General features: G+C 41.3%; 2 long non-coding RNA genes across 3 annotated transcripts in view; one reads left to right on the plus strand and one right to left on the minus strand.

Annotated features, from left to right (window-relative positions):
• LOC137635624 (uncharacterized) overlaps nt 1-11,608 on the minus strand; it is a 299,091-nt gene extending 287,483 nt beyond the window's left edge. For both annotated transcript variants that reach the window (XR_011042734.1, XR_011042733.1), the window contains exon 1: nt 11,364-11,608. This is a non-coding gene — a long non-coding RNA (uncharacterized lncRNA). The remainder of the gene's footprint in view (nt 1-11,363) is intronic.
• Nucleotides 11,609-20,485: 8,877 nt separating this feature from the next.
• The window catches only part of LOC137635623 (uncharacterized), a 95,672-nt gene continuing 93,276 nt past the window's right edge, over nt 20,486-22,881 (plus strand). The window contains exon 1 of the long non-coding RNA XR_011042732.1: nt 20,486-20,824. This is a non-coding gene — a long non-coding RNA (uncharacterized lncRNA). The remainder of the gene's footprint in view (nt 20,825-22,881) is intronic.

Consider the following 22,881-nt stretch of genomic DNA (forward strand, 5'->3'; position numbering starts at 1 on the left):
ATCATTGTCCAAGTTGGAGGCAAAATGTAGCACCTTGTCCAGGGACCAGGAGATCGGTTTTGGTGGGGGTGCTGGGCGTAGACGAGCGCATGCCTTCGGCAGTTTATTGAAGATGTCGCTGGACAGATCAATCTGGAAGGCGTACATTAGCGGTCTAGTCAAGGCCGATTTGCAAGTAGAAATCGTGTTGGCTGCCAAGTCTTGTCCATGAAGGTGAATGAAGAAGGACATGCAAAAATCGATGGTGATTTCCGTAGGATTTTTTGCCTTGACGAATGAGACCCATTTTCTCCAGGATGATTCGTATTGCCGTCGTGTGGATTCGGTCTTGTATTCCTCGAGGAAGTCGAGATTCTTCTTCGATATCCCAAACCTTTTCTTCACGGCTAGGGAGAGAAAATCATGAGATGAAGGTCCCTGACTTTCAATGATGAAGCGAAGACAGTCGACTTCTGTACTTGCTGGGAGAGAACTGGGCCCGGGAGAGGGATCAGCGTGGGTTGTAGCTCCAGGACTAGGGGGTACCAGTTGCTCCGGGGCCACTTGGGAGCCACTAGGGCTGCTGTTTCCTTGAAGGTTCTCAGTTTGGAGAGGACTTTCAGCAGAAGGTTGGTGGGAGGGAACAGGTAGATCTTGGACCATCTGTTCCAATCCAGTGACATGGCGTCCACTGCTTCTGCCTTGGGGTCCTCGTACGGGGCCACATATCGAGGAAGTTGATTGTTGTCGCTCGTTGCGAACAGATCGATCTGAAGTTCTGGGACTTGGTGAGAGATGAAGGAGAAGGATCTTGCGTCTAGAGACCATTCCAACTCTATCGGGCTTGTCCGAGATAGAGCGTCCGCCGTCACGTTGCGGAATCCTTGTAGGTGAACTGCAGACAGGTGCCATTTCTTCTTCTCTGCCAGACGGAAGATTGTCAGAAGCACCTGATTTATCTGGGGCGATCTTGAGCCTTGGCGATTGAGACATCGAACTACCACCGAGTTGTCTAGGGTTAGACGAATATGGATCGAGGGAGGCGGGGAGAGTTTCTTCAGAGTTAGAAGGACCGCCATGGCCTCCAAGATGTTGATGTGAAACGTCTTGAATAGGGGAGACCATGTTCCTTGAACCTTTCTTTAGAGAGAGTGACCTCCCCAACCCTCCAGCGAAGCGTCCGTGTGGATGTCGAGTGATGGAGGTGGGTGTTGAAGAGGGATGGGCCTTTTCAGGGCCTTTGCTTCCGACCACGGCTTTAGGAGTAACCGAAGTCTGTTTGGGAGCCGTCTCATGAGGTCTCTTCGAGCGATGGATGCGGAACGTCTCCAGACTCCCGCGGCATCCTTTAGCTGTGCACGTAACACTGGGTTTGTCACTGAGGCGAACTGTAGAGAGCCTAGAACTCGTTCCTGCTGACGTCTTGAGATCCGTTTGGATTTCAGCAGTCGCTTGACAGACCCTGCTATTTCCTTCCTTTTCTTCTGGGGGATGGAAAGGCAGTGTGACTGAAGGTTCCACTGGATTCCTAACCATTGGAACTTCTGAGCTGGAGAGAGGCGAGATTTCTTCGCGTTTATCTGGAATCCCAGGTGTTCTAGGACTGGGTAACTTTGTTGCAGGATCTTAAACAATCCTCGGGCGATGGAGCCCAGACCAGCCAGTCGTCGAGGTAGGCCATCACCTGGACGCCTCGGAGGCGAAGCTGTTGAACGATGGCGTCTGCCAGCTTTGTGAAGATCCGAGGGGCCACGTTGAGGCTGAAGGGCATGGCCCTGAAGGCGTAGCTTTTCCTTTGGAGTCGAAATCCTAGGTAGGAGGAAGCGTGGTGGTTCATTGGAACGTGCCAGTAGGCATCCGCCAGGTCTATGGAGACCGTGTAGGAACCTTGAGGCAGAAGGGTCCTTATCTGTTGAAGAGTCAGCATCTTGAACTTGTTGTTCGCTATGAACTTGAGGGGGGATAAGTCTAGAATGACTCTGAGTTTGTCGGAGTCCTTCTTGGGGATGCAAAACAGTCTCCCTTGGAACCTGGTTGACTTTACCCTCCTTATCACCTTCTTGTTCAAGAGATCTAGAACATATTCTTCCAGAAGGGGAGTTGATTGTTGGAAGAATTGCTGGAAGGTTGGGGGTGGTTGAGTCCAACTCCAGCCTAGACCCTTCTTGACGATGCTGTGTGCCCAGGGATCGAAGGTCCAACGATCCTGGAATTGGCGGAGTCTTCCTCCCACCGGAAGCACTTCTTCATTGCTTCTGGTGTCCCGAGGGTTTACTGCCTCGGCCGCTAGCTCCCCTTCCTCCTCTGCCTCTGGAGGAACGGCGAGATGGGTCTCTGCCTGCACCTCTGTTTGAGCCTCTACCTTTGGGACGAAAGGTAGTCGTCTGTTGCTCGAAAGCAGGGGTGAAAACCGGCGACTGTGACAAGACCGGTTGGGTGACCAGCTGAAAGGTCTGCTGTGGCTGAGCTGCCACTTGGGGAGTAGCGGATCCCGGATACTGCCGTCTCTGTTGACGTTGCTGGGGTTTCGGCTTGGAGGATTTCCTCTTAGGTTGAGGGCCGTCGTCCTGAGAGGATTTCCTCTTCTTTGACATGCCCCACTTATGGAGAAGGTTCCTGTTCTCCGTGGCGGCCTTGTCGATGATCTCTTTCACAAGGGAAGAGGGAAAGAGGTGCTTACCCCAGATGTTGGAGGAAATCAGCCACCGGGGTTCGTGTCTCACTGTGGCACTGGAGAACACGAATTCACGACAGGCTCTACGAGCCTTCATGAAGCTGTACAGGTCTTTAACTACAGTCGCCAAATGCGTTTTGGCAAGCACCATGTAGTAGTCGGGGACTCTAGTGTCACCGGCCATCACGTCGAGCTGTACCTGGAGGGACATGGATGCGGCGAGCCTTTCCTTCGTGTCATGTTCCCGACGAAGGAGATGGTCATTAAGTTTCGGGAGGTCTTCGTTAAACTGACGTCCAGCAACGTCAGGTTCTAGTTTCCTTACCACGAAGGTATGCTGGACATCTTTCCAGTGTCGAACATCGGGGGGAGTAATCAGGGAGAAGGGTCTGCACTCCTCCAGTGCAGGGCAAGGTTTTCCTTCTTCCACTGCCTTGCGTACCGCAGCGAAGGCCTTTTCCATGAAGGGGAGGATCGCATCGTCTGGTGCGACGTAGGTAGGGTGCTTCTTGCTCAACGCTGCAAGTTTTGAGCAGGTAAAACCCCTACTTTTGACAGTATTGGCCAGCATAGCCTGGGCCTTCGGGAGATCAAACACGATCACCTCCTTCGGTTCAGTCTCCTCTTTAGAGGCAGGTTCGGATCGAAGTCGGACGTAACAGTCCGGATAAGCCTCAAATTTCGGGAAGAATTCCACTTCTTCCAGGGCAACCGAGCCGACCTTCTCACTGATGAAGATCCTGCCCGTTGTAATTGGCATGTGCTCGGCATACCTCCAGGGGTTGGCGTCCGAGCATGCCGGGAGGACCTTAACCGAAATCCTTTTCGGCTGCTTTGAACTTCCCATGGTCCTGATGTATTCTTGTGTCTCACGGAGTTTCTTGTCCATGAGAGCTTCGAGCATTCGGAACATCTCCTGGGCGCTGGATGGGATGGGGTCCGGGGTAGCGGAGGTAGACGGGAGTGATACATCCATCAGTGTAGGAGTCGGTGTGGGGGTGGAAGGCGGAGCGACCTCCTGCTCCGACTCGGTGTAATCCACTCGGTCTTCCTCATAGTCCAGTTCTTCGGACATGAGGTTCCTCTCCGTGTTCTCCGACACTTCCGACATGCGATCCGCGTTGTCGGCATCCAGGCGGCACTCGTGCATGGACTGGACCATGATTACATCGGGTTCCACCGTTATCTGGACGGTGGGGATCTGATCCTTGGGGACCACAGAGTCTGGGGATGACTTCGGGAAAAGCAAGGCCCTCAAGTCCTCGGAGGCAAGGTATGGTCCAGTGGCGTTCTTCTGGAAGCCACGCACCCACTTGCGAAGCTTCTCTCGAGAAGCGTCCCTAACCTCCGCTGAGGGAGGATTATTGAACGCCTCGACCAGGCGGTCCAGGCAGACCGTCCAGTTCTGCGGGTCCCAAAACTTCAGATCGCCTTTCTTGTTGGCGCAAGGGGCGTGAGTCCTACACGCCGTGTGCCCATAGAAGTGCGGGCGCTTCACTCCACAGAAGCCGTGGTCGCACTTCACGTACTCCTCCTGTAAGAGAAAGAGGACATGAGTATGGGGGAGTCATAAGGATGACTTCTATTCTAAAGTTAAATATTAATTGATTAATCTTTAACTTAACATTAAGTGTGATGATCACAGAATGGGCGGAAATGAAAGAGATAGACACATACTCCGTGTAACCCGCCCGGCTGGTTACCGTAACCTTATCCATAGGCAATTTGTTTGTGACCAAGAGCATAAGGCAGAATCCTTCATAGATTGCCAGGGAGGCAGTGGGAATTCTAGTAGGAATTGCCAAGGATATAAAACTGGGACTGAGACCACTCAGACCATAGAATTGGGAATGTAGAAGATCCCATAGGGTAACGGTTTCCTGCAACCAGCCGTGCTAAGATACACACAGCATGCTGGAAATTTGTGATATGCAAGAAGACAGCATGGCTACTAATAGAACGGTAAGACAATACCTATCTATTTATGTAGTCAAACCATCTGGTTGCAATGTAGGGCTATCAGCATGAGTTGATAGCTAGGAGAACGGGTGCAAGTCGCTTTGACGCCTCCGGAATGCTCCGGCAGACTGACGGCACGCCGGAGGCCGCTCCAGCAGAGTTTCTGGCATTAGGGAAGACAAATATAGAAGTCAGGAGTAATGCCAGGATGGCGGCCGCCGGCACAACGGCGGCTCTGGCAGCCGAAGGTTGCCGGCTTGGTGACAGGGACAAGGATGGGCTATAGCCAAGGTTGCCGGCTTGGTGACAGGGACAAGGATGGGCTATAGCAGAACCGGACTGCCGGAAATGGATGCCGGCACTCCGGGGGCCAGACCGATGGACGGACGACCGAAGCTATGAGGTATGAGGGAAGGCCATCGGCTGTACGCCGACGGGAGGCGGTAGCCCTACGGCACACGGAGGACTGACGGCCCGGGGGGCAAGGAATGTGTCACCAAGGGGGGAGGTCGGTATCACCGACAGTAGAGGCGGCAAGGGACCGGCACCAGGACAGTGAAAGAGACAGAAGGAGGGATGTAGGGGTACGGACACGGACCCCAAGACATCCAACCTGAATGGGTGTACCCATGATAGAGGCTAGCCCTATCACCCAGTGGCAGGGGCCGCAGGCGGCCGGGAGCCAGTGTAGCCCAAGGGAGGGCTAGGGAACACCCAAGAGGGGGGGGAGAACCCCTGCAGACAAAACGCATCCAGTGGCTAACCCCATAGGACACTATGAAGGGTATATGTACCAGAGCGGACTGCACACAGGGACTCAAGGTAGCCTTATCACTCCACCCTAAGGAGGAGTTGTAGGACAGGAGTCATGGTTTGACAAACACAGCGGTTCCTTTCAGTATTTATTATCCAAAACTCACGGTACAAGATACAGTTCAGTACTGAATACTGAGAATAGTATATACAGGAAGTAAACAATGATTATGATAGTTAACAGCAATAGCAGTTAAGAACTATTACAGCAATAATTAGCTTAACAGCTATATGAATATTACTTCGGAGAATAACAATAGTTAGACAGTTAAGTATACAAACTATCTCACTCCCCTTCTTATTTATGAGACAATATATGAATAAATCGGGAATATCAATAAAATAAATTTACTAAATAATACAAGAATGAAATAACATAAAATAAATAATTTCTATTTAACAGGTTGCATTTATCAAGACGAGTATTATTGCCATAAGCAATTCTGATCGTCTTCTAACTCATTCTCGCTGTTAGAACATTCATCCCAGAATTCCTCCTCTTCCGATTCATAGGATCTTTTACTGGGATCTACCTGCAAACGACTTGGGGGATGGCGCTCCCGAGTAGACCGACGTATTCCTCCTGAACTACTTCCAATCCCTGAGTCTATTCTGATGACTTCTTCATCTGAAAGATCAGCCAATGCGGTTTCCCAAGAATAATTGCTTACCGGGGCCTTCTCCAGTTCGTCAAAATGTCTTATCTTTACTTCGTCTGTTATTGTCTCTGCTGGGGTTAACTTATACGTCCAGCCACCACGAAGTATTTCTATAACTCTATATTTCTTCGAAAGATATGGTGCAAGTTTACCACCTCCACAACGGCGTCTCTCAGCTGTCGATAACTTCAATCGAACCAAATCTCCAACTTTGAAAGCTTTGCCGTAAGACTTCCGCTGGTTATTCCTAATCTGTTGTGCCATTGCAGTCTTGTTCCGTGCGACCTTAATAATTTTCTCAATTTTATCTACTTTCTCTCTCACAAATCTTTCTGTGATTGCTGCATTACCCAAAGAGCCCGGTTGATAATCCTCATCTTTGGAAGTTTCCTTTTTTAGAATCTCCTCTGGACGTCGAGCCGGAGTCCCATAGACGAGCTCATGTGGAGTAACTGAAGTCGTAGTATTTACAGCTGTATTGTGAGAGAACTGTACCCTGGGTATCATTTCAGGCCAAAAATCCATATTATTGTGACACATGCAACGAACGTTGTCTAATAATTGATTTTGACGTTCTACTTGGGCCTGACTTCTTGGATGGTAAGGAGAACCAAAGTCCTGCTTAATTCCAAACATGTTACACATTGCCTTGAAGATATCAGCCGTAAAATGTGATCCTCTGTCCGACATTATGACACGGGGCACCCCAAACATGCAAATCCATCTTTCAACTAGAGTATCCACTGCTGTTTTTGCTGAACAATCCTCAAGGAGGTACCAAAACAACATAGCGAGTCAAAATATCTTGCATTTGAAGGATATAACGATATGGATGTGAGGATGAAATGGGAAACGGACCCATGAAATCAACTTGCACCTGTTCATTCATGTATCCCGGGAGCTCGCGGTTCTGAAAAGGGGCCTTCCCTGGATGCTTCGATCTTTTGTTACTCCCACATGCTTCACATTTACTGACATGTGCATGGACATCTGCCTTCATGCGAGGCCACCAGAAACTCTTCCGAGCTCTTTCCCATGTTCGATCACGACCCATGTGACCACTCATCGGACTGTCATGAATCATTTGAAGTGCATAGAGTCTCATATCTTTAGGTATCACAGGTAACCACTCTTCTTTCACGCCATAGGGATGTTCTTGTGAGCGTCTTCCTTTATAATTTATATAACACAGAATTCCATTTTTAGTAATACCCAAACGGTTACTATATTTGGCAAGCTCATTCTCCTCTGACACACACCCCGGTGAACTCGTATTTTTCATAAAGTTCACTACTTCCCTGATCCCTTCATCGCAATGCTGTTTTTCTAACATTTCATTGGGATCTACAAATACTGTGGCCCACTGCTGAGAAGATCCTACTGTTATACTTGCAATATGCGATACCAGATTTCCATCAGCACCAACTCTCGACAGATAATCAGCCATGGACATCACAGCACTGCGACCACTTTTATGAATTGGATTTATGTCAAACTGCTGAATTGTTTCAATCCATCTCCCTCGACGCCCTCTCTCTTCTCTAATATCCAGGGTGTTTAGCCATCTTAATGCCTGATGGTCCGTTATCAGATCAAACGGTGCAGAGGAGAGGTACATCCGAAATCTCTTTATCGCCAGGATAACCGCCAGTAATTCCTTTTCTGTCGTTGAATACCTCTGCTCGGATTTGGAGAATGTATGGTGGTAAAAGGCAATTGGTAACAGTTCCTTGGATGCTGACTTGTTGGCTAACATTGCTCCTGCTCCAACATCACTTGCATCAGATGGGTATAGACTAATCTAAGTATAGGCTAGGCCATACAAGAGATAGGTGGGGAGGGGAGAAGAAGGGTCTTCTATAGGAAAGGCTCTGTACCAAAGCGACCACCAAGGAAGGGAGGACGCTCCCTAGCCTAAGGTAGGCAGCCTGTCTGAGAACGGTGCATGGGTACTGTTTCAGCAAGGCACATAACTAACTCCCCCCAAGCCTAACCTAGAGCAGGGATGTTACACCCTGAACCAGGAAGGATGGAAGACGTATCGCATTGCAGGGAAGGTCAGTTAACCTAGCCTCAGCAATAGAGGATGGGCAGGCCGTTCCTCATTCTCGGACGCAACCCTAAGGGGGTATCATTCCCTTAGGGAGGACAGAGAAGCGATAAGTACTCTGGTATAAGCTTGATCCCCTTACATGGTAGGGGGAGCAAGGCTACGCAGAGGGAATGCCCTAAGGCAGGGGGTGAAGGGGGCATATAGGGGGCCTACAAGTAGGTTAGGTTAGAAAGGCACGCTGTCAAACCTATCCCCTATATGGTCCCTGAAGGCGAAAACACTTGCATCACAGTAAACAGTATCATAAAATAATGCCACTATCTTCATAACTAAACCTAGGATCACTGTAATATATCATGCATGAACACTGATGATAGGCACTCTGGCCTAAGGGCTAGACTAGCGAACTGGTATGGGGTCAGTCGATGACCAATAAAAGAGCGTCAAAACACGATATATAAAGTTCCTAGCTATGAAGACTAAATAACTAATAGTATCGATTAGTTAATGAGGCCGGAAAAAGCTGTTGAGGCTAGCTAAATAAGGCATGCAAAACAACAGCGACGCCATAAAATGGCGGGTCCGGTAGTAGCACAGCTCTGCCAAAAAACATAAAATATCTCGAAAAGTAAAAGTTACTTTACGGTCAGAGCTTATTTAAACAATACTGGAACCTTGTACTCAACTTTCCAGAAGAAGGCGAGGCCGAGGGTAGAGACATGGCTAAGATGCAAGTCGATAAGAAAAGCACAGGGAAAAATCCGTCTAGTAAGGCAAACTACTAGGCGAAGGATGGAGGACGGACGTGACGTCATTTAGCAATGGCGCCCGTTTGTTTACGTCTCGAGTACCAAAAGTAGCCACGGACAAGATTAGCTGTGGAACGGCTCCCCAGCTATTCTCCGCCCCTACACATCGAAGTGTTAACTCTATGTGGGGTGCAGATAGCTATGTGGCGCGTTAATACATGCGTCCCCTGTTGATATACGATGTCTTAAAAGGGAAACCTTTAGGATACTCGCTCCAGAAGTTAGAATTCTGTGATAACCTGTGGTTAAATTCTCTGGGAATATCTAGTAGTTATATACCCAAGGAAGCTACCAAAAAGGAACCTTCCATCAGGACGCCATGGCTTGAGCCCAAAAATGTAATTTGATTATTATTTTTCTCTCATAAGTTTGCACAGATAATGTGTATCGAAAAGAAATATTTTCTGTTCTACGCGCTTTACCTAATAAAAAAAACATAAATTAGAACGTATAAGGTGGGTGGAGTCAAACAAAATTTAACTATAATAATAATGATGAAGTATTCCCATCGCACCTATTGATTAAATTTCCACGGCAACTCCAGCCTCCATTGAAGTCATATTCCTATAAAAAAAAAAAAAGGAGGATGATAGTTTGTATTTATGTAAGGTGAAATAGCCAAATATGTCCACAATGGTTGACAGAAGAGACAAAAATTCTGTATTCAATTATATTTTATTTGTAGTGTTGAACTGGTCACAGCCACAAATATAAAGGGTAATTATATCATACTCTAATTTCTAGCGAAACTGGAATTCGCTATAAGAAATGGACGAGTGCTGGCTAGTTTGGTATGTTTCTCTATATGTTTAATATGGGCTGGGGCATAATAACTTACATATCAGTCTGTTAAAATGTGAAGTATGTTTTTCACTCTATGTCCATTGTTCACATCTGAGAGACAGAAGGGGACTCATTTCACATGCGTTTTTCCCATGGTTTGCTGAGCTTTCTGTGCATTTACAATGATGTATTTGTCAGGAGTTTTTTTTTTTAAACCAACTAACAGCTTACAAGTACTACTTCCTAAGTTCCCGGACGTTGTTCTACAACAGCCATTTTTTTCCCATCTTCGTTTTCAGTTTCAAATTAACCACCATCTCGTAAAGACATCTCCAAGAGGGAACTCAAGGGAAGCACATCAATCTATTTCAAAAATTTAGCGAAATTTTGTTTATGTCGGCAATTGATTATGATGGAAATGCTCTCTATTCAGTGTAAAGATATTGTTACTCATGTGTAATTAAAAATTAACAGCGAAATAATGCCTCAAAGGTCAGATTCTTAGTTAATTTTCAGGGAAGGCCAGCTAATTATCGACTGCAAAGCTTTTGTAAAGATTGCCAAGAAAAAAAAAAGTAAAAAAAAAAAAATAAAGGCGACGGTGTCAATCGTAAGGCAAGAATTATGTGTGATTTACTTTTTCATAATAGACGGATTTATTTGTGATTTACTTTATTATAATGTAAGGATTTATTTGTGATTTACTTTTATTTGTGACCTGGGAAGTGGGGTCCGGTGTGACGGTCTGAACGATCCCCCGGTCTCAGAATTCTCCTTGACATTGTATAATGGTTCTTTTCCGCCATTAGCTCGCTTCGCTCGCATGAAAATAAAACATCAAGCTCGTATGTACTGGCAAGCGGTAATGTTGAGCTGCGCCCGCTAATATTACAGGAAAATAAAACATCAACCTCGTAAGCACTGGCAAACGGTAATGTTCGCGCATGCGCAGATTATAAAAGAGTATTGTGAGACCGTGGGTTGGTTCAGACCGTCACACTGGCTGGCAGTTGTGACCTGGGAAGGGGGTTCCAGGGGACTTGGCCCCCAGCTGGGGGTTGTGACCTGGGAACTAATACGTTAGGTGGGTTTGTTAGGTCATGTACCCATTTACAAATCTTAAAAGTTAAATAATCACGTTTTGGCCTGTTTTCAGCCATTAACACGAATCATATATTTTTCCTGCTGGTTATCTTGGGCTTATTTTACATTTCTGACTGTTATTATTGCTGCAAATCACTTGTTTATGACATTTCCCCACCCACAACACCCCAGTTTCCCACTGTGGTCCCCCATAAATGTCTTTACATAAGGGGGTCCAAAAACTCATGAACGGGTGGTTTGCACCAATAATGAAGGTCAGAAATGAATAAAACACAAGACGGTAGAGTAGGGAAAATCTATGGTTCATGTATTTGGCTAAAAATTAAAGCATCATATATTTACCATATAATAAGTCTAACACTTGGTAGGCCTTAACAACACAAAGTCCGAAAGACACCGCCTGGCCTACATTTTATTCACTAGCTACAAGGGGAACAGTTGACAGTGTGATCTATCCCAAATTTGAATGGTGGTCAGGTCACCAGCTACACAAATGACAAGGACAATAATAGAATGTGTATTCTACTTACAAGTCAAGCACTCAGCGTCTAGGATGGCCAGTGACTTTGACCAAACAAGACTGCACAACTTGAGTCAAAATCGACGGGAAGTTTTCCTCGTGCAATTGCACAGTAATGTTATCACTAAATGAATTTGATTACCGATTTTGACATTTAAAACATTTCGAGAAACCCACATTCAATGTTCACCGAGAAATACCATTTTCGAGACACTCATAAACAACTATTGTCACAGTAACATAGTCTAGACTCTAGATAACTATCCTGACAGGTCTGACTAGAAGTCAAATGAGAAATTTAGCTCTTCTAAAATTAACAACTTGCATGAAAAATTGAAATATCAATTGTTTTAATTCTATGTAAATAAAATATGGCGAATAAAAAAGAAATGTCGCTTTATTTATTTAATTAATAAATGATTAAGATGAACAATTATTCATTCGTATTTCCACACCGGACCGGAAATCAAAAAACACACTCATAGCCAGCGCAACTTGTGTTAACATCTTAAGACTTAGAAATAAACACGTCTGATATTATTATTATTATTATTATTATTATTATTATTATTATTATTATTATTATTATTATTATTATTATTATTATTATTACTTGCTAAGCTATTACCCTAGTTGGAAAAAGGATGCTATAAACTCAAGGGCTCCAACAGGGAAAATAGCTCAGTGAGGAAAGGAAATAAGGAAAAACAACAAGAGAAGTTTAAGAGCAATGACAAGATTAAAATAAATCTTTCATATGTAAAGTATAAAAACTTGAAAATTACAAGAGGACGAGAAACAAAATAGAATAGTGGAAATAGAATAGTGTGCCCGAGTGTACTCCCAAAGCAAGAGATCTCTAACCCAAAACAGTCGAAGACCATGGTACAGAGGCTATGACACTACCCAAGACTAGAGAATAATGTTTTGATTTTGGAGTGTCCTTCTCCTAGAAGAGCTGCTTACCATTGGTAAAGAGTCTCTTCTACCCATAATAATGGGAAAGTGGCCACTAAACAATTGCAGAGTTCTCTTGCTTAGGGTACACTCGGGCACACTATTCGGTGCTACTATAGCGTGAGGTCTACCTCCCGTTAGCACTATAGCGTGAGGTCTACCGTTGAATTATTCGTCCCTCATAGATAAAACACATTTCATACATTTGTTCAAGCAATAAACACTCAATTTAAACATATTTTAGAAATGTCTTAAAATGATAATTGGAATTTTAATTACATTGAAAAAAAATTAATAAAGGTTAAAATAAACATGTTATCATATATTTCCATATTTATTCTAGCGATACAAAACAATAAACACTTCATTTAAACATATCTTAGAAATGACTTAAATAGATAATTGGATTTCTAATTACATTAAAAAAGGAATACAGGTAAAAATAAACATGTTATCATATATTTCCATACATTTATCCTAGCGGTACACACTTCGTACATCTAAGAAAGACACGAATAGATCATTGGAATTTTTTCTCATCACCTTCCAGCAAAAATAATCAAGATGAGACTGGAACAGCTGACGACCAACACCTCGCATTAATCTCTTCAGAATCATCGTTTTAGCGTCCAACTACGATCGCTCAATTGCCTGTGTGTGTGCTCCTGTCGCTGGATCCACATAATATTGCTGGTGGTTCAGTGTAGAATGCTGGTACCCCATGGCATTTAGGTTGCGGAAGGTCCAAGCTTGTCGCGTGGTAGACCTCACCCTCCGCCTGGGTAGGCGACATATGGCGGTAGACCTCACGCTATAGTAGCACCCACTATTCTATCTAATTTCTCTTCCTCATGTTTTGTTAAAGTTTTTATAGTTTACATAGGAGATATTTATTTTATCATTATTCTTAAAATGTTTATTTTTTCCTTGTTTCCTTTCCTCACTGGACTATTTTCCCTGTTGGAGCCCCTGGGCTTGTAGCATTCTGCTTTTCCAACTAGAGTTGTAGCTTAGCAATTTATAATAATAATAATAATAATACAGAGCAATAGTCAACCTCTTGAGAGAAGAAAAATTGTTTGGTAATTTCGGTGTTGTCAAGAGGAGAATGTGTAAAGAATAGGCTAGATTGTTCTGTGAATGTGTCAGCATAGATGAAATGACCCGTAACCAGAGAGACGGATCCAATGTAGTACTATCTGGGCAGCCAAAGGACCCAATACGTCTCAGGCAATAGTATCTCAATGGGTGGCTGGTGCTTTGGTCAACCTATTACGTACTAGCATGTCAGATGCTACCATCGCCCTTGCTATCTGTGCTGTACCCCAATACTGTATAGAGTAAAGTTTGCGCTACAGTCTATCAATAACTAGTAATTCATTCTACACTTGCCATTTGTCATTGATCAATTCATTATTTTATCTTTAATTCGTCCCATAATGAAGGCATAACATTTGTCAAAAGTAAGCAATTTGTAGTTTTCCGAAGTTCCTGAGAAGCCTTGCATTTGCAGTTCCAGTATCATCTTAGATACCAGTCTTTACTTAATTTGCTTTAAGGGATGCTTTCTGGTCATGTACTGCAAAGGAACCCTACTTTCTACAAGCCCTTTCACAATTCATTTTATCGTATACATTCCAAAGCATTCATAATTCACACCACCTATTGCTCCACAGTATCGAAGAACTTAGAGAACAAGAAAGTCTTCAGTTTCCTTTTGAAACACTTAATATATTGTCTCTCGTATGCTCAGTAGTAGAGTATTGTTTAGTCATGGAGACGCATATTTAAAAATTGTAGCCTGTAGAACCTACAGTAAACAATAGGGTAGCCAGATTTTTTTCAAAACAGATCGGTCAAAAAGAAGCCAACCTAAAAAGATTTTGTCTTAGCAGCCTAGAATATCAAATTGTCTTCAAGTATGTAGTCAACTCGATATTCTCTGATAAAGAAAATTATTTTATGTTTAATGTGTATTTTAGCATTTTGCAATACCAAATAATAAGAGAATTTGAGTTGGTCAAACATATAAATATCTGGAAGGCTTTGTGAGAGAAGGAAGTTGAGAGTTAATGTGAGTAAGAGTAAGGTTATGAGATGTACGAGAAGGGAACGTGGTACGAGGTTGAATATCATGTTGAATGGATAGGTACTTGAAGAAGTAGATCGGTTTAAGTACTGGGGGTCTGTTGTTGCAGCAAATGGTGGAGTGGAAGCAGATGTACGTCAGGGAGTGAATGAAGGATGCAAAGTGTTGGGGCAGTGAAGGGAGTGGTCAAGAATAGAGGGTTAGGTATGAATGTAAAGAGAGTTCTGTATGAGAAAGGGATTGTACCAACTGTGATGTATGGATCGGAGTTGTGGGGAATGAAAGTGTCGGAGAGACAGATATTGAATGTGTTTGAAATGAAGTGTCTGAGGAGTATGGCTAGTGTATCTCGAGCAGATAGGGTTAGGAACGAAGTAGTGAGGGTTAGAACGAGTGTAAGAAATTATTTAGCAGCTAGAGTGGATATGAATGTGTTGAGAGAATGGGAAATGGCTGTCTGCTAAAGAAGTTGATGAATGCAAGAGTTGGTGGGAGAAGGGCAAGAGGAAAGCCAAGGTTTGGGTGGATGGATGGAGTGAAGAAAGCTCTGGGGGATAGGAGGATAGATGTGAGAGAGGCAAGTGAACATGCTAGAAATAGGAATGAATGGTGAGCAATTGTGACACAGTTCTGGTAAGCCCTGCTGCTTCCTTCGGTTGCCCTGGATGACCGCGGAGGTAGCAGCAGTAGGGGATTCAGCTTATGACGCTTCATCTGTGATAGATAACGGAGGAGTGTGGGCTGTGGCACCCTAGCAGTACCAACCGAACTCGGTTGAGTCCCTTTTTAGGCTGAGAGGAGCATAGAGAGGAAAGGTCCCCATTTTTTCATTTGTTTGATGTTGGCTATCCCCAAAAATTGGGGGAAGTGCCTTGGTATATAGATTTAGAATAATCATCTATTCCCTAGTTTGCACTTTGGTTTTCGTAAAGGTCTTGGAGCATGTGATGCCCTCGTTACAATCTCCAATGCTGCACAGAAATCCCTTGATTGTGGTCAGGAAGTTCGTATGATTGAACTTGATTTTAGTGCTGCCTTTGTCCGTGTTAATCAAACTCAAACAGTTGGGAGTGGGTGGGTCGTTTCTTAGCATTATTATTGATTTTTTAAGTAATAGATCTTCATCCTAATAGCCAGGCCTTCTCCATCATGAGGCTCAATACTACACAGTATTCTAGAAGTTTTATTCCAGCTGTTACCAAGTTGTGGAATGATCTTCCTAATCGGGTAGTTGAATCACTAGAACTTCAAAAGTTCAAAGTTGGAGCAAATATTTTTATGTTGACCGGGCTGACATGAGTCTTTTTATAGTTTATATATGACATATCTGTTTTTAACATTGTTAATAGTTTATATATGACATATCTACTTTGACATTGTTACGGTTTTATGATGATTTATTGTTAACTTGTTCTCATCATTTATTTATTTCCTTATTTCCTTTCCTCACTGGGCTATTTTTCCCTGTTGGAGCCCTTGGGCTTATAACATCTTGCTTTTCCAACTAGGGTTGTAGCTTGGCTAATAATGATAATAATGATAATAATAATATTAATAATAATGTTTATATATACACACTGACACACACACACACACACACACACACACACATATATATATATATATATATATATATATATATATATATATATATATATATATATATATATCAACATCAGTTGCTAGTCTACTGCAGGACAAAGGCCTCAGACATCCCCTTCTATTCCCATCTATTTATAGTCTTTCTATGACAGTCTATACCTGCAAACTTTCATAGTTCGTTAACCCACCATTTTCTCTTCCTTCCCCTGATTCTTTTGTAATTTCTGGGGATCCCTTCTGGTATTCTTGTTGTCCATCTATCATTCTCATTATATGTGTCCTAATTCTTGTATGAAGATATGTGTTGTACGTCAAGGTAATTGAACTCTATAATCATGAGATTTCCACAAAACCTATAATTCAGCATGTTGTTGTAGCAAGATTGCATTTTGATAGCAAAGGGTAGTTAGTTGCCTTTGTGCATTCAAGTAGACAAGGCGCTCAGCTGAGAGAGTGTTAGCTGTGCACAGTGTACTCACGAACCTTTTGTAATAGAGTGAAAAAACCATGTTCTGATGTCTCATTATCCGTGAACACGCGACACATTGGTTTCAGGTGTAAAAATACGTCGGGTTGTGTATGCTGTGAGCGAAGTTGTTCTTTAAGCTGGTAAAATAAAAATTCAAGATGCCTAGATACGCGAGAACTAACATAGCAGACACTACTACTGCGGGAGATGAAAACGGAGGAGCAGTAGTGTATAGCGTTGCCGAGGAAGAACATAGACAGGAAACTAGAGTGCAAGAATTGGAAAATAAGTTAGATAACTTAGAAGAGTTAATAAACAGATTCTTGGTTGAATGAGAAGAGGAGCTGCACGCAACCACAGCATATCCGATGTACATAAACAAATCCAAATGCACACAAGTGAAAGTACACATGCACAGCCAAGTGAAGATACGCAAATCATAGCTCGGAAGTTGCCAGAACTCCAGGCAAGTGTTAGGCCTTTTGTTGATCAGTGGCCTAACGAAGGGTTTCAATCGATCAAAGTGTTTTTGAGAGACTTTGAAGCAGCCACATATGGGTGGTCGGAAAGAGAAAAAACTATTCAAGTAATTAGATTGTTGAAAGATGCTCCTGCAATGGAGGTAATGTGTTGGCCACAAGACAGTTTAAGAAGTTATACTGGAATAAAACGACGTTTAATTGAGAAATATGCCTTGCCTGATGCAAGAAAGGGGGACCTAAAAGAAAATTACAAATCCAAAATTTGAGAAGGTGAATCCGTTCTTAGTTTTGCAACTCACAATTTTGGGGATTGCGATTCGTTTGCTACCCATGTCCATTTCTTTCCCTTACATGTTGTCTTTTTTAATCACATCATTAATCTTTCCATAGCTCTTTGAGTTGTAATTAACTTATATTCTAAGGCTTTATCAAGTCTCTAAGTTTAACACTGGCATGATCAGCTGAATTAATACTTTTCTTTTTAGTGAGAGTGGCATTTCATATTTCATAACGCTTACTTTGTTTATCAAATGCTCTCCATCCTATGCGTATCCTTGTTTTAATTTCTTATAGCCTATAAATGCCATACATATTGGTTTGCAATACTCTGCTGATTTTTTTTTCAATAGCTGATTAATAACATGAATATGGTCAGTTGTTGTATACCGACTTTTAAACCCTGTCTGCTCTCTTGGTTGATTAAAAATCTAGCTGTCTTTTTTACGACCTAATATGGTCTTTGTAAGTATTCTATATATCACAGAGTAAACTTATTGGGCGGTAATTTTTCAAATCTTTTATACTTCACTTTTCAGGAATCAATACAACGATAATTCTTTTCCAAACTGTATAGAGCATTCTTGCAGGCATTTTGTGTAAAGTTCAGCAAATTCTATTACTGTGAAATCTCCTCCATCTATTATTCAATAAATTGTTAGACCATCTTCTCCTGCTGCTTTACTTTTCATGCATTTTTAGGATTCCTTACTTCTCTTACTGTTACTTTTGGTACCGGTTCAGGTGTATCATAATTTCTATTGGCAAAGTTATTTCTTATTTCACTATTGTAGCACATTGAATGGAAGTTTTTTAGCAATTTTTATCACTCCATATTTCCATTTTCATTCTTAAAGAAAATATCTTTAGGCGCCCTATTGTAAATCTCATTTCCATTGACTTGATACTTCTTCCTTTCTGTAGTGTTTCCTCAATCTTGGTCTGATTGTCTTTACGAATGTCTTTGTTTCCAGTTCGTTTATTGTTTTGGGTAGTTCTGCTAATTCTATTTCGTCTCTTTTGGATTATATCTTCATTTCCAGTCTTTTCTTTATTAAGTTTTTGGTGTTTAAGAACTTTTTCACTTATCTCGTGTGCTGATTCCAATAAAAATTTCCATTAAATTGCTATTAATTTTTTCTTTACTTGCTTCCATTTCATCATGTACTGGAAGTACCTATTTTCTATTGATAAACTAAACTCATCATATTTTTCTCGTATTACTTTATTTTCTTTCTTAAAGTTAGTTTTTCTCTTTATTTTCTTGGATCAAGACAAATTTTACTTATCACCATTCTATGGTCACTTGACTTTATCATATTTAACACTGTTACATCTTTAAATTAACATTTTCACTGAGAATAAAACCCATTTCAATTTTCCGGTTCGCCATGTACATTTACTATATATATATATATATATTTTTTTTTTAAATACTCAAAATTTTAGATGGTTTCTGCAAGCATGTCTCTTCTGTCATTTCCTGTGCCTACTCCAAGTTTACCCATAGTACATAAATATGATAGTTATGAATAATAACGCCTCTATTAAGCAGAATATATATTCATTCAGGCTACCTCCTTTTGTTTAACCCCAAGTTCTCTACCAGTTGATTGTTGTTTTAGAAAAAGTGCTAGCCTAAGCTACAGACTACTCAAAGTCTCGTCTAGCCTAATCATTAATATTCCATAATAACCTGACATATTCCCTACAAGCATAAATTAGCTAAAATATGAATCAAGGTGAGGAATATATTACAAAATACGCAGGGAAGAATGACAAACAATGAAATTGTGCATCATCAATTTTAATGATAAGGCAAGCACATAACCTTAGCAATTACTTTTAATTTGCACATTTACATCAATTGCATGTAGTCTGATGGCAACAAATATTATGTAAATGTCCTGGTAAGTTAGTACTGTAAACTAGTCAGTTACAAGGAAGGAGTATTGTTAGGGAATTAAGGTAGCAGTCTCGCTACAGGAGCTGGTCGCCAACGCCAGAAATATAAATAAACTATTGAATTCATTGCTATATTGTTACTCTTAAATATTACAAAGCATATTAAACATCTGTATTACTGTAATATTTTCAAATATATTTATTTCATATCAATATTTCATGAAAATATGCCAAAGAAAAAGAAGCCAAATTCTGTTAAAGGGCCAAACTAAGGCCGTCTCGACAGCAAGAGCCATATTTGAGCTTTTCCTGGCCTCAAGAGGGCCAAACAGGCAACCTTGGTAGACATACATTGAAGTCGCAATAATTTGATAACACCTGTCATAGTAATAAAGTGTTCCCAGTAGGAATACGAATCCCATGGATGTTTTTTTTTTTTTTTTTTTTTTTTTTTTTTTTTTTTTTTTTTTTGACAAAGTCTGTTCTTATGGATACAAAATGGAAAAAAAATCGGTCTTTGGGATACAATTTTGTTTGATTTTACATTTTTTCGTGGGTTTTTAGTCAATATTACTGTCCTTTTTATTGCATTAACAGTAATCGATCAATTTCTGAAGATTGTGTTGTCATTACATTATATCATTTTGTATGATTATCCTTAAAAGCAAAGAGCCAAAAACTCTGACACCTAACATGTTCAAGTGTCAACATGACATCGGTAGTCAAATAGGTTATATTGGGCCTTAATGTAGGCCTACGGATGTTTAATACTGCTTATATTGGTTGCTCAAACATATTAGTTCATAAAAATATTGCTATTGGCATAGGTTCACACATTTAACGCCGCTTAAATTCCCTGACAATATTATTTGTGGTGCAATATTTTACCATTGCGAAGGTCATTACTGTGAGGAATTTAGTGGAGTATGTATTTATTGAATTGGCTTTACTTGATAGTAAAGAAAAACTTAAACCTAGAATATGTGCAGCATAATGACTTTATCTAAGATAATCAATTATAATTTTATGATTGAAAGACTTAATTTTAACAAAGCACTATAGTTTCTGAATTTTGTTAAACATATTTTTGTTTGCCCAATGATGGCAAGTTACTATGCCATGGGATGATTTCACATCTTGGTAACAATTCAACAAAATAAAGTTAGCTTAGATAATAGATAGTAAAAACAATAGATATATATTGAAAATTAATGTCTAATTTTCAGACACAATTTACTTTACACTGGATACTTTTTGACAAAATTTAGTATCCATTTGGTGTATGTTTTGAATTTTTCCACTGGTAAGTGGAATGTTGGTAACACTGTCTGTAACATTGTTACCGTAACGTTATTGTCTTGTCAACGTAAATTACTTTGTGCCTCCCAAAATTTTGTTTCTACCTTGAAAAAAAATATCTCAGTTTAACTTATGTTCTAATTAGGCTGTAAGTGCGAAATTAATTATTACCCTGAAGTTGGTGCATTAGATGTGTGTTGTTCAATTACTGTCACGGTTTATATGAACGAAGTAGTCTGATCTGCTGGAGTCAATAGACTTTACTTCATTTCCTCAATTCATATTCCCTCGTTGCGTCAATATTAGTTACTTGTTAGAATAAGTGTCGGTTACTCTGTGTGTTACTTTCTCTTGTCTCTGGTGTGTTAGCTGGTCATCTGCTTTACATGGAGGTAAGTGAATACGAGCTTGAAATTGAAATTTCTCATTTAAACGTTCGCTTTTTTTGAGCATGGTTTAGACTTTAGACAGTGTAGGTTACAGATCCTACAGTGTGCACTGTGTCACCATCTGCCTTAAAAATATTTTAGTTTTAGTCAATAATTGCAGAAAGTACAGTACGAAGGGTAAATACATGATACTTTAATTTTAGCCAAATGTATGAACCAAATAATTTTCATATTCCCTACCTGATAAATTTATAGAAAAACATGGGGTAACATTTCTAAGAATAAAGAAGCTAATATTTTAGTAAATGGTGTGCTTTCGACGAATTTGGGTAATTTTGCGAATGGTACCTTTATTTCCACTGCAAATAAGTTGTTGTGCCCTTATTCCCCCCCCCCCCTTTTCTCTAGGGTCACAGGTGGGAACTTGGGATTTTGGGTGTGCCAAAACAGGACCAAGCGTGATTATTTGATATTGGGCGTTTGTAAAATGTTACAAAACCACCTAACCTAATCTAGTAGTTCCCAGGTCACAACCCCTAGCCAGGGCCTAGCCCCTAGACCCCCCTTCCCATGTCATGAAACAGGATTATTTACCACTCTTGAGATTTGTGATAGGGTACAGAACCTAAAAAAAAAAAACCTAACCTGAGCTAGTAGTTCCCAGGTCACAATCCCTAGGTGGGGGTCAAGCCCCCTCACCCCCCTTACCACCTTACCAGGCAACAAAACATGATTATTTACCACTCTTGAGATTTTTAAAAGGGTTCAGAACCTAACAAACCCATCTAACCTAACCTAGTAGTTTCCAGGTCGCAACCCGTAGCCGGAGGCTTCCCCACAGGCCCCCTTCCCAGATCACAACCCCTTGTCAGATTGAAAGCCTCCCAGACCCCCCTTCCGAAGTCACAAATTAAAAGTCATTCACAAATAAATCCTTACATTATAGTGAAGTAAATCACAAATAATTTCTTACCTGATGATTGGCACTTATGTCTCTTTGCTTTTGTCTTGGCAATCTTTACTGAAACGATGTGTAATGCCTCACAACACGAAATTGATTGGTTCCGTAATGGCTTCTGTAGTGATTTTTTTCATCTTGTTAGTTGCCTTTTACATGTAAATAGCCTAATTCATACCAGAACCTACAAAAATACCCCATTAAATGATTATGAAAAGAATACACCCCACTAAACTACTAAATGTATGAAAAGTACTGTATTTTGAGCATTTAATAATAAATTTACTATTGGCAACCTGTAAAAGAAGTGTTTAATTAGTGGAAACAGTAAAATACAGTAAAAAAAATGTGGAACCTTACCTTTTGAGTGAGGCGATGTCTGAGAGCGAAGTGCGGGGCAGTAGAGGAGGATGAAAAACGGCGGAAAACGTTAACAAGTGGCAGAAAACGTAAACACTTAACCTTACAGAGCAGATTTATACATGTCAGAAAACATTAACACTTAATTGTTCCGTAACTGGAATACAAACCACGCTGTTTATTAGGGGTTATACTTTTGGCGGATCTGAAATGACGAACCATTAAAATTTAGTGAGGGTTAACTACCCACACCGCTAGTTAGCGGGGTTAAGTGGGGTGTTAGCTTACGACCACTCCTGTTCACATACCTGTGATTTAGTCACTTTACAGTACTTTTGGCTCAGATGGAGAGCGGTTGTTTCCGCTCTTCCTCCTCGCCTATTGTGGACTGCCATTAATTTTTGTCTTTTAACTTACTTTTTTATGAATAGAACTTACCTGTCAGTTATATATACAGTATATAGCTTAAAATATATATATATAACTGCCAGGTAAGTATTCATAAAACTTTGTTTTATTATAAAAACTCCATTTTAACTGAATGGTAATTTCCTTGACGATTATTAGACAATAAACGAATTGGTTTTCATCTCATCAAAATGTTATGTTAGCCACACATTGTTGAGATGGTGTGGGATCGAGTGTGCATAGGCAGAGGTGTAGAGGGGCGTAACAAAGTAGTAGTTGTGTCTGCGGTCGAGAGTTTGTGATTGAGTGCTGTGCTTTAATAACACTTGATATT

The sequence above is a fragment of the Palaemon carinicauda genome, unplaced genomic scaffold (genome assembly GCF_036898095.1).
Source record: "Palaemon carinicauda isolate YSFRI2023 unplaced genomic scaffold, ASM3689809v2 scaffold15, whole genome shotgun sequence".
In the NCBI taxonomy this organism is placed as follows: domain Eukaryota; kingdom Metazoa; phylum Arthropoda; class Malacostraca; order Decapoda; family Palaemonidae; genus Palaemon; species Palaemon carinicauda.